Source organism: Aulonocara stuartgranti, assembly GCF_965226115.1.
Source record: "Aulonocara stuartgranti genome assembly, chromosome: 13".
NCBI classification, from domain to species: domain Eukaryota; kingdom Metazoa; phylum Chordata; class Actinopteri; order Cichliformes; family Cichlidae; genus Aulonocara; species Aulonocara stuartgranti.
The window spans coordinates 14,586,305-14,599,718 of record NC_138949.1 but is presented as its reverse complement, the minus strand read 5'-3'; the positions used below and the strand labels follow the sequence as shown (position 1 = coordinate 14,599,718).

General features: G+C 41.1%; 1 protein-coding gene across 18 annotated transcripts in view; it reads left to right on the top strand.

Annotated features, from left to right (window-relative positions):
* The window catches only part of LOC309720212 (neurexin-1a-like), a 256,636-nt gene that overhangs the window by 227,528 nt on the left and 15,694 nt on the right, over positions 1-13,414 (top strand). The window lies entirely within an intron of this gene.

The window sequence follows — 13,414 nt, the reverse complement described above, 5'->3', positions numbered from 1 at the left end:
AGAATAATAGAAAAAAAGCAGAGCCTGTAAAAACAGAGCCTTTACTTAGAGATTATTACATTTGTATAGTCAAAGTAGGTAATCGGTCCATTTACCTGTTATGAAATCAGCCTTTTTGCTTTTTATCCTGGCCGTCTTCTCTAAAAGGGATGAGGTCATCAGTTGTCTCTCGCAAGTTACGGAGCAGCACACGCTGACAACAGCATAGTAAGTTTGCTTTTGATTGACGGGTTTTCACAGTGCAACTACTGTAAAATTAATGTCACTGCTGTCAAACATGGGATATTATTTATTTTTTAAGCTACATTTCTTTAAGCACTAATAAATTCATACAACAGATACTTAAAAATCCGTGCAGCTTTTTCTTCAAACAGATGTAGGGATGCTACACATGTGGATCCACTGCCAATGGATCGTATACATATATAAATATAAATAAAGCATTATCATTACAGTATCAGATAGATATTACGCATGACTTTTTCACAAAAATTCAGCTCATTGAAGTTTTAAATCTTTATGAAAAGTAATTACATCTTCACACAATATACCTAATCAGAGCCTGTTTCTCTCTTTTATTGATATTTCGAGACTGGGTAGAAACAAATGGGAAGTTACTGATTTGTAAAATAATTAAATTTTTTTCTATCTAGTTTCCTTTTCATATTTGTATCGGGAATTGTTTGTCACTTTCTTAACCAAGTGGAACTGTTTCCTTCAACTCATCTAGAGGCAGATCTCATTGTAAAATGAAAACCAGCCAACCCTTTTTTCCCCCCTTAAATTTTGCATTTGTGCGCTTTTCAATTAGAAAAACAGACACATGCATAGAGAACTGAGAGGGTACTAAGGAAACAGAGGATGTTCTCCATTAATAAACGAGAGTGATTATTCAGCAACAGTGCAGCCATGTTGGATGAGTCTTATTTCATTCCAGATATTAAACCAAACTGTCTCATGGACCTACAAACATACTGCAGTGTTTAGTGTGAGTGTCAGCGCCCTGTAAGGTTGTGTTCAATTATTCAGAGAAAGAAAACATCCTCGGGATAAGATTTCCCCTGCAATGCAGATATATGGGATTGACCGTCATGCTACCGAGATACTATAAGCTTGAGGATAAAGTAATAGGTATCAAAGATCTTACTTCACTGACAGGTCCGCTATTGATTTTTCTAAGTTTATTATCTTTTCTATATCTTATTAAAAATCCTGCTACCACCACCTGCTATGGAATAAAAGGAAAAGCACTAGTGGATAATACAACTCCAATGATTTCACGAGAGCAGAATTAGGTTGAACACGTGATGTGGAGATGGACAGCTCTCCTCTGCAGCACTTGTTTGTGTTCCTGACCTCCCCCACCTTCTCCCTAAAGTCAGTTGCCTGTTGTTTTTTGGTGGTCCTGGAGTGCGCTGCCCCAGACCCCATCATGGTTTTGTGCCCACCCAGTGCTGACAGATGGCACAGAAGGTAACGCCGTGGACCTGCAGTGGCCCGAGCCCTGTGACGTTCACTCCCAGCAACAGACCATATCCATCATCTCACGCTCACCAGGGGCTATTATAGAAACTGCCCTTCAACATTGTGTTGTAGAGTCCATGTGACTCACTGATCCAGTCCACCTTATCGGGGGTACATGCCAGCTTGTCGACACGTGTTGGCTTGATTTGATGAATGCTTGTATTATTCGAGAGCTGACAGCAGAGACAGGCTCGACTGCACCAGGAAGACGATCGTCACATTAGCCAGCTGAGACAGGACGTCGCGTCTTCCTTTGATGATTTATTTGGAATTAGTTTTTTTTTCTAAAGTTGTTTCAGCCAAGTTTATCATCGTGCCGTTATTAAAGGACTGAAAAAAAGAAAGCATGTTTACTTTTGCAGGTTTCACACTAACTGCCAGCAGTGCTGAGAAATACAGATTGTTCCACTAAGACAGTTTGGATGACAAGAATGAAACCTACGCAGTGTGAATGTCGTCTCTGTTGTTTGTTAAAGGCTGGCTCTTGTGACAGCTTTACAGCTTGTTTTATAGACCACATTGTTGTCTCTTAGGACCTTTGCTTTTATGATTTGTATACAGAATATAGTCCTAGGCAAACTGTTGTACACAAGAGACAAATTTGTCCTACAGTGTGTTGCCCCCACCTGCAAGATTCGGAGATCAGCTAGTTTACATTAACATTCATGAACACGAGCTCTGTGCCAACTGCTCGTCGAGCTATGCAGAGCTCCCTCTATTTTTAAAAGTAATTTTACGCAAAGCAAATAGAAAGTGTTCGGCACAAACTGGCTCGCGCATCCATAAAAGCTCCTTTATTAATGAATTCAAGTAGTGCTAGTCAAATTTGACATTTTCATTCTCACCGAAGAGAAATCACATGCTTCCTCTGTCCTCGGATGAAGCCAGTAAATTTTCCTTTCGGGTGTATAAAACAAATGCAGTGTACCTCAAACTTGATAACGGTTTGGTAATTGAGTCTACAGCTATAGCGAGCGTTAGATTAGCATTATAATGTATACATTTCAATTTCAAGATGGCTAGCTGTGTTCAGGGAGCAGCCATCTTGGCACTTGATAAGTACGATAAAGGCAGTTTAGGGATGGACTGGAACACAATATGAAGTAATATCATTACCAGATTAAATTAAGATAAAACAAATTCCAGATGCTGCAGAAATAAAATAAAGAACGCTGCATGCCTGCAGATAAAGCCTTTTAGCTTGTCACACAAGTGGACATGAGACAAAGGGCAATGGAGAATGGAGAAATTGGTTCGGGAAGGAGGTAAATTCATTTGAAGTAAGAGTTTAACATATTGAAAACTAGATTTGTTTGTTTTCTTTGAGAGAGTAAGATCAGAAGATTGATAATACTCTTGTGTATGTAAAAGAAACTCAAAGCTAAATACCATAAATGAGGGGGGAAAAGACCAATCTTGGATGTTTTAATCTGCACAAAAGAAGATGTGATGTTCTGTGTGAGTTGTTCTCGACAAAGTGCAATAACTACCACAGAAGTGCTTTTACATTTCCATTACGCTATGATATCTTTTGATAGACTCAAGATATTTGTTCCCCTTTGTGTGCAGTAATTGTGCAAACTATAAAGTCTTTACAAGCCGAGAGCTGCAGGAAATGACAGGTCAAGTAAAAAAAAAAATTGATAATTTATTAAGAGAAAATCTAGCCATGAATTGCAGTCCTGAACTCTGGCACAACAGCATTGCTGCAGGGATGGATTAGTGATGAAAAATCAATTGTGCTTGAGAGAGTTCATAAACGATTTCCACCTGATTTTTATTGCAGTGTGGTTTTTGTTTCCTTTGTGCCGAACCAGAGCCTCGCTCATTAGCTTGTAGCGCTCGCGCTCACCTCTTTATGAATGACAAATCCCCACCTGGAATACAAGAATCAGATTATGGTGATGCTCTCTGGGAGCTACAGGTGACCTGGTGTGCTGTTGTAGGGCAAAGCTGCTCTTCCTCCTTCCTCATGTCATGTTTTTGCAAACGTTACACTTGGGAATTAGACCTCAGTACATTCATCTCAGCAATGATGGCATCTATATTAGGATGACAAATTTGTTCCTGTCACCTCACGAGGGACTGGGACTGCATGTCAAGATGCAGGTAAAGTCAGGAAGGCAGTGATTTGTGGCCAAGCTGCGTATCTCTTCCCACTCCTGCAATCGCTTTCTCAAAACACGCACAGGCACACGCTTAGTTTTGCCATCTATTTTTAGACTTTGAGGAAAATATGAAAATGAAGAATTGTATGGTCTCTTCGGATTGAAACAAACTACGTTCCCCACAATCACAAGCATTTGTGGTTAGCATTTAGATAGAAAGCACCGTGATTACAAGCCATTCTCTGGTAATTGTTATGCTTCCCTTATTCCTCAGCTTATCCTTAGTGTATGATATTCCTCCTGGGCAGTTCCCTGCTCTCAGGCCAGATTACTACCAAGGCGAGGTAGAGGCACGCACAGAGCTCCAGATTCGATTTCAGATAACGAAAATATCAGGGCATCCAGAGGGAAAAATGCTTCAGTGCAGACAGATTTCATTTATCGGAGAAGTGTGAAAGCAAGGATAAGGGGGAGGCACAAAGTCAACCATGTAATATACTTCTATGGAGCTCTGTTTATGCATAGGCAAGAGAAAGAAGAAATGAGAGAACATGAGGGGGGAGTGTAGGAGGCAGATAGCAGCAGATAGTGTCTTATGAATATCATATTAAGATTTTATCATTTAGAGCATGTAGCTAACAGAAGGCATCCAGCCTTCTCCCGTGTAATCGGCTCGGAGCTGTCTACTACATGGCAGCAGCTCAATATGCGCTCTCTCAGCGCTGTGAGTTGACTACAGGCATCCGTCCATATTGTGTGCACATTATTTATACGTCTCCAGTAATAAAAAAACAAGCACCATGTTTAATTGGAATCAAAATATCAACTGTTTATCGTACGTCGTGCAGGATGTCTGATGTTGTCTGGGGGGGGGATGAATTAGGCACCAGTCACACATGGTTCACTCTGAGTCAGTGACTGACATGGTGAGAGTGTGACGCAGACGCTGACTGGGAAATGGACTTCATGTCTCCTCCCACGCAGCCACAACTTTCCTGGTTCTTTTTGGTGGCTGAGCCATATCACGCGCTGCGGTAAGTTCTGAGGGCTGTGCAGATGACTGTTTCTGGGAAATAAGCAGAACGGGGTCCTTGGGGGGAGGGGGGGTGTGGGGGGGCTTGAGGAATATCTACAAAGCGGTGCCTTCGAGCAGCCACATTAAAAGGAGTCATCTCACCGCAGTGTTCTCGGGTCCCTGAGAGGCAGTATGTTTAATGAGGGCAGATGCATGTGTACATTTTAAAGCAGCTCTGTAATTACTTCATATCTACACTGTCTTGTACTGTACACCTTTACACTTTACGCATTAGCTCCTTCGTGTTCCTGCACATCACTCTCGTAAATGCAGCCTGTGTTTTACACAGCAGAAGCTGTTGTAGTTCTATTGACCAAACTCCAAGTTCACCTGCCACTGCTCGCTTATTCATTGCTTTTCTAGTAGCTAAATATGTCCATCCCCCCTGACTGTCCTTATGCAATGAGAACACTAACATGCATGCCTTAATAATAACCAAATAAAAGTTTTTAAATCCCTATTCCGAGTTCATCTTAACTGAGAATATGTGCACGTCTCCGTGTGACGCTGTACTCGTGTTTCCACACTGCACGCGGTGGATGCACCAGGAGGGTGAAGCTGCCTCCCAGCATCTTGTTCAGTTGTCTGGGATGCAGCGTTGTAAGCCTTGAGGAAGATGTATGGCAAGACAGGAACATGTGGGTACCAGGGGAGGAGACGGGAGAGCCTCTGACCACTCTTTTTTTAATGACACTCCCTTACTCAGCCCGAGGTCCAGTTGCAGCAGCAGCTGCTCCGTTTTAAGTAAAGCAAAGCCTTTCTCTCAGAAATGCACAGCGTCTCAAAACAGAGCAAGGAAAGACATGCAGCTTACCACCACGGCCATTTTTTACATTATGGAATATACAACAAATCAAAGCCATAGTTAAAAAGTCCTGTAAGGTGATTTTTTTTCTTTACAAATCTTGTTCACATTTAAAAGAATTATGAAAGCCATTGCATAAAGTCTCGATTTACTGCTTATCACTTTGAACAATTACACGATGTGACGCTTTGATTCTGTGTTCATTAAATTAGGTGATGTTAAAAAAGTCAGAATTGCTTTTAAGGCCGGTTTTGTTTAGCATAAAATTATGAGGATGGGATATATTTTTAAAATTAACTTTTGCCTAAAAACTTTAATGAATTGTATATTTTTATATCCATTTTGTATATCGATAAACAGCTCACTTTTTCCTTAGGTATTTGTTCTCTTTTGTTCATCACTGTACTGTGAGGCACGGTGGCAAACTGTGGCATCACCACGTAACCCTTGTGTCAGCGCCTTTCTTAAATAGCTGTTAAAGATCAAGATGTCAGGAACACGGTGTTCAGAATTTATACAGTACCTATCCCACCAGTGTTTGCTGCACAGCTGCAATAGTGATAATGCCATTCCATTGTCTTTCAGCCTTGCGAGTCTGTATCTGTGCGAGTCCACGAGGTTGACAGCTTGGCAGGCCAGCAGTAGGATGAGTGTGGGCGAAGGCCAGGCAATACACTGAGCTGAACTCACAGTCTGAGAGGCCCACACGCCTTCATTATTCAGTTGGAATCTATTGAGCATCTGGGACTAAATTATTCATCAACATCGACCTAGTTCCAGGGTGCTAAGTTAGATACTTGGATGTCATCAGGCGTTCTGATAAGACCTGCTGCTGCAGTGTGATATCTGCCATGGGTAAATACAGAGTATGTGCCTGGATCACAAAGAGTACTAGCCATTACTTGAGTTTTATACTGTGTAGTTTTGAACAACTGAGCCTGTAGGTGCTTTGGGCTCAATGTAAGAATGGGGAGTAATTTCTTCATCCCATTTCTAACTACGAGGCCTTTCTATCTGCTGTCCCGTCGCCTTCTTCCGCCTCTTTCACTGCGCCACTAATGATGTGTTGCTGCAAGACTGAAGCTTAGGACAACAAACTCCTCCCAATTAGTCTGTGCACACAACAACTCTGGCCAGTTATGGACCCTAGCAGGCCATTGTCAGTGTAAAGCATGTCAGCGTGAGCACGGGAAATAATTGCACATTGTTGTGAGCAGGATCATGCAGACAATACTGATTTCAGATTCTTTAGGATACGCTTTATGTTTGTATACACTAGAGAGGTCCCAAAACCTTTTATGCACCACCGACCAATTTATGTCCGACAATTTATGTCCGGCCTTTACGGTGTCGCGGATAAATACAACAAAATAAAAACCAGTACCAGTACCAAAAAAAGAAGAAAAAAAGACCCAGGGAAACCGAGTTAATGATAAAAAATGATTAAAAAAAAAAATGCTGAAAACCATAAATTTCACACCCGAGCCTCAACTCTCGCGGCCCAGTACCAAATGACTCATGGACTGGTACTGGTCTGTGGCCCGGGGGTAAAGTGTCTACTGTACTGATTGAGGCTTTCGTCTTTTAAACATTGTGTGATGCTTTGTGTTTGATCTTATTTAACTATACATTTAATCCCCCGCCCCCCCAAAAAAAGTAGTTTGTGATCATTCTTGGCTTCTCTGGCTTTTTATTAGCACTATTCATGTGCAGTTAAGCAGGTTTTAAAAACCACACGGTGTATGCTACAGCCTATGGGCTCACAGTACATATTCAGATATATATATTCATAAAACAGTCACTTTTGGGTCGACTGTGAGTTCAGTGTGGACATTAATGTTATGAAATTAACTTTTTTTATTTTGAGTAATCCATCACCTGCAGCAGTGTATTAATCTCGTGCTGTTGATGGGCTCACCTCAGATGTTCTTTGACTGAAATTTGGTCTTTTTTTGGAGTCTACTTCCTGCTACATGATGCTACAGGAATTTTTGCTGAGAATAATTTATTAGCCTTGCAATAGCTCTGTAGCTAGCCACCAGGTAGCACGATGTAGCCTTAAAAACAGGCTTTAAATTTTCAAAATCTAATCTAATTTAATTTAAGAAGCGTGTGGAAAAACCAAGGCGCAAAATAACTGCCCATGAACTGAGAAAAGTCAAGCGTGCAGCTGCCAAGATGCCACTTGCCACCAGTTTGGCCATATTTCAGAGCTGCAACGTCACTGGAGTGCCCAAAAGCACAAGGTGTGCGATACTCAGAGACATGGCCAAGGTAAGAAAGGCTGAAAGACGACCACCACTGAACAAGACACACAAGCTGAAACGTCAAGACTGGGCCAAGAAATATCTCAAGACTGGTTTTTCTAAGGTTTTATGGACTGATGAAATGAGAGTGAGTCTTGATGGGCCAGATGGATGGGCCCGTGGCTGGATTGGTAAAGGGCAGAGAGCTCCAGTCCGACTCAGACGCCAGCAAGGTGGAGGTGCAGTACTGGTTTGGGCTGGTATCATCAAAGATGAGCTTGTGGGCCTTTTCGGGTTGAGGATGGAGTCAAGCTCAACTCCCAGTCCTACTGCCAGTTTCTGGAAGACACCTTCTTCAAGCAGTGGTACAGGAAGAAGTCTGCATCCTTCAAGAAAAACATGATTTTCATGCAGGACAATGCTCCATCACACGCGTCCAAGTACTCCACAGCGTGGCTGGCAAGAAAGGGTATAAAAGAAGAAAAACTAATGGAACCTGTGGTCCATCATCAAATGTGAGATTTACAAGGAGGGAAAACAGTACACCTCTCTGAACAGTGTCTGGGAGGCTGTGGTTGCTGCTGCACGCAATGTTGATGGTGAACAGATCAAAACACTGACAGAATCCATGGATGGCAGGCTTTTGAGTGTCCTTGCAAAGAAAGGTGGCTATATTGGTCGCTGATTTGTTTTTGTTTTGTTTTTGAATATCAGAAATGTATATTTGTCAATGTGGAGATGTTATATTGGTGTCACTGGTAAAAATAAATAATTGAAATGGGTATATATTTGTTTTTTGTTAAGTTGCCTAATAATTATGCACAGTAATAGTCACCTGCACACATAGATATCCCCCTAAAATAGCTAAAACTAAAAACAAACTAAAAACTACTTCCAAAAACATTCAGCTTTGACATTAATGAGTTTTTTGGGTTCATTGAGAACATGGTTGTTGTTCAATAATAAAATTATTCCTCAAAAATACAACTTGCCTAATAATTCTGCACTCCCTGTATTTAACTCAGTGGTTCTTCAGTGTTTTTTATTTTATTTTTGGGAAATGAAATGCAATTTGAACCTTAATAATGCCAGATTCATCAAGTAGAAAACCTTGGTATGATTATTCAAAGTTATTAGTAGATGTCACAACTGAAAGAAATAAGTGTGGTATGAGCAATAAGTATGGTATGGTAGCAGTCAAAATAAAAATAATAATAATTACAATGGCAAGAAGAACAATCTGACTGCTGTGCTATTATTCCCTGTGTGCTTCTCTTGCATGTAAGTCACAACAAGTGAGTACGTCTATGTATTTAAAAAGCAAGGGATAACATCAAATGTCAATGCCTCACAAGAATGCTCATAAAACAGCTGGTGTGCTTTGCAAAGCTTCCCAAGTGGGGCTCCTTTGGGGAGTTTTCCTACTGAGATGTCATTGGAAATCCTCCAATGGTTGTTGAAGGGGGATGGGATAAAGCATGTCACCCCTAAGAGATCCCCCCCCCCCCCCCCCCCCCCCTTTAACAGTTTGGTACCAAGCTGCTGATTTGACTGAAAAAGATATGAAGAAAAAAATCATCCTGCAGTTTCATGAAAAAATATTGTGGTAGTCTTTTTATATTTCAACTAAGTGAAGGTTAAAAAATATGAAATTCATGTTTTGCATTATACTGATGTTCTCAAAATATGAAGCTCAATTTATTCTAATCTGAAAAATATTAAAACCTACTTTGTTGGGATAAAAGACTGGATTAGAATAAAGTGTTCTTATTAAGTAGTATGACAAAAACTAGAAGTATTGTCGGGTAGAGAGAATTTCACACAATCCACCTCTGCTGTCAGTGGTTTCTTTCTTGTATGGTCTTATCTGAAAATAGTGACAGCCCATGGGAACTGTTATTCAGTAGGTTGCTTGCATCTAATGGATCGCATGCAATATGAGCATGAAGGAACAGATGTAGGCGAAGATTAGTTATGAGGGAAAATCTGCAGGTTTCTGTGCAGTTTAACAAACAGCAAAGCTTTTGTGTGCAATGATTATGTGTAGCAAAGCAATGTTTTCTCTGTGATATTTTAATCAAGATAGAAATTTGTTTTTGGCATTCTGGGGTGAAAAAAGAAAGTATTTGGATTAAGACCAGATCTTAATAAGCAACAGATTACGGACACTCAGTAACAAATATCAGGTTTATTTTTGCAACAGACTATATGTAAAAAACAAAAGGGAGAGAGAAAGATTTGCAAAACACGAGCTTATAATGGGAAGAAAAAAAAGTTACTGGAGAAAATACTGAAAAACAGAAAGGGAACAGAAAACAGCAGCATCCTCAGTGGAATACATTACCAGGACAGCGGAGGCATGCTTTGGATAAACCCTTCAGATGCCTTCAGTGTCCTCCTGACTTTCAGCTTGTCTCCAAAGAGACATGTTGTGTGCCAGAGAGCATTCATCAAATTAGACCAGAAAGAAAACAATGTGAAAACCCGCAGCTCTCCCTCGAGACGTGCCGACAGGTTATCACAGAGGAGGTGTCTCTTGCTCTCCAGCACTGGGGCACCAGCACACAGCAGCCTCCCTGAAGAGCAGCCCTCCCCTCCATCCCTCCCACCCTCTCTTTCTCTCCACACAGGCTGGGATTAAGAGGGAGAAAACGGGAATTCAATTTAGATGTGTACAAATGAAAGGCAACCTACTCCATATAGTAGTTTTTAGAGATTGGGATTATACACCATAGTGAAGTTGAAGGAACAGAAAAAGTTAGTGTTTGTGTGGTTGTAAATAACTAGAGGTCCTGCGGAACAAGACTGCTGACCAAGCTTTAGAAAGCACATGCAGAGCACGGCTTGGCTTGGACATCTCATTAAGGTGGACCGTTATCAATCCTCAAAGATCGAAAACCGGCATGACACTGCTAAAGAAGGCACCAACGTGCCTTTGGCTGAGTCAGTTTGGAATTTCCTGGTCCGCATCCTCTTTGATGGTTCAATCAGTGCGTGAGCCAAGGTCAGTCGATAGCTTTACTTCTCTGAAAGCTTTAGCAAGATGTATTTGTGTATAAAACTCCCAGCGGCACCTAAGGCAGTGGAAATGGCACTGCACTTACAAACGATCAACATTTTCATACACTTTGGTATGAACACTACAGGCAGGTTTCTCTTGACAGTGTTTCTCTTTCTTCCTCTTTTTGTGTTTTTCGTGGTCCCAACTGTCTCCCCAGGTTTTCTTAGTACATCTCATAGAAGTGTGCGCTCTGCTGCTCTGAGCAGAGGCAGATAAATGAGCTGTGCTGTAGGTTCACCGTGGCTTCAGCACTTTACCGCTAGATTAATGATGCCTTCCAAGCCCCGAGCCTTTGCTTTTAGCATTTTAGAAGTACCTTCATAAAGTGAACTACAGGCACATCTTGTTTATACGCTTATCTATTGGGGCATCTTTCCTTTGGGCATGATGCTGTTTGCATCAGTACACCTGACACTCCTGAGCTAATGAAACCCTTCCTGAAGCCCACAGTGTTTCTAGAAATCTTCAGACAAAGATGCCATTTCGACGAGGAAACCCACAGTAGCGTTATTTTGAACTCAAAATCCTCGAATGGTCAAAATAATCACAAGGACACCCATATCCATAGATATGGGAACAAATAAAATAAAATACTGACATTTCAGTTTGGGGTTTTTTTGGCTTCTCAGCCAGGCTACCTGTCAGTTTTCATCACAGTGGCTAAATTGCATGTAAGCCTCTCACATAGCCCGTGTTGAATTGTCACGGGTGAAAAAGAAGGCAAGCATTGGTGGAAGACACCATAAATTGCTAATGTTATTGGATTTCAACCAGGTCATGACCACATCAAAATGTTGACCTACACACTAATCCGGGATGGCAGACTGATGCTCAGTAACATGTGAATTTATTTCAGTTTTGATTCAGAGCCATACATCACATCCAGCACACACAAGATTCATTGAAAAAAAAAATGGACGTGGCTTATACATCCTCCTGGCTGTCCTTGGAGGGTCAGTTTTTTATTTTTAAGTCTAAATCAGACTTTGTTCATTTGCAAACCCTTTAGTGACATGCCCAAAAAGTCACAAACAAAACAAAAGACACCATGTCATCAAAAAACTGACTTTCTGTCTTTAAGATTAGTTTGTAATGGAAATCTAAACGATTTTGTGTTTTTGTGGATTTCATTGTCATGATGTAGTTTAAGCCCCCTTTTTATATCCTTCTAGCCTGAATGAGGAGACAGAGACGTATAAATATGAACGGCCATACACCTCCGCTTAGGTTATCCTATGGGGAGTTAACCTACATCTAGTACACCCACATTACATCGCTTCCTCCTCCTTGGTTTCAAATAAACCTAAAGGACAGAGCGAAAGGAGAAAAAAGGATGTGAGCAGTAGAGAAAGAGAGTGGTGAGGTGGGAAGAGAGAGGCAGTATTGATTCCTTGATTCCCGTACCTCTGCCAGTGAGTGCAGAGTGTCAAGATCTCCCGCCAGGAAAAACAAATCACAAGGCTGAAGTGATGGATGTGGCACTCCAGGATCCGGCGGTTTTGCCATCTGGATGGCCGACACTGTATATCAGCCTCATGCGCAGCAAATTAAATTTACATTTGGACGGCTTCCCCGGGCCTCACCCAACACAGATGCACCAAAAGCAGCCCTCCGCCACAACTTCCTTAATGGGTTTGATCTATCATTTCCGGGTCTATTATGTAAAGATGATGTTGGTCCATGTTCAGAATGTCAAAACGATGTTACAGTCGCAATAGAATCACATTATGCGCGGCCAAATGGATGTTAAGCAAAATGACATCACCTTTAATTTCCTTAACATGAGTCGATACTAATCCAACTTGCCGAAATATTTTGAATGTGCATTAGAACATCGGTGAAATAAGAGAGCAAATTTGATAAAAGCCAAAGTCTGTCTTCATTTTTAGGACCCTGATTCATTCCTTGCCCATTTTTTTTCCTTTGTCTGGTTTGTCACCGTCACACATGCAAACCCCTGCAGTATGAACAAAGTAAGGCTTGTTAGGAAGTACACTTAAAGGCTTAAAATTATTAGTCCAAAAAGGATAAGTGAGGATGTAATGCCACATATAAAAGAGAAGGTTTTTCTGCTTAGCGGCACACCACAAAGAAAAAAATCTAACCTGGCCCTGAAGACGCCGCCATGCCTAAATGAAATGACCTTTAACGCCGAGCTGATCAAATGGCCTGAAGCAAGACTATAAAAGAACATTGCAGTATAATGTTTTACAGTGTACTTTTTTTCTGGTCTATTGTTTGCCCTTTCCCATTTTCCTGGACGGTAAAATGTATCGTGTTTGGCAGGTGAGGAAGTGCGCTGAAAGCAGTCTGAAATGGATTTGATATAAGAGTCGATGTGGCAGCAGATGCCACGATTTGGTTTATTTTGGATCCTTATTTTGTAAAAAGAGATACTGAATTGCTTTGAAAGAAAGAAGAAGAAAATATTGATTTAAGCCTGTGTTGAGCTGTTTTCCTATGTCCTTTTTGTTTTTTAAGCTTTCATGGCTGGTTGTCCTCTAAATGTCAGAGGTGTTTTGTGATGGCTCTCAGCAATCGCTTGAAGTGCTATGCAAAGCTACACAATGAAAAGCAAATTGAGCATGTGAGTCG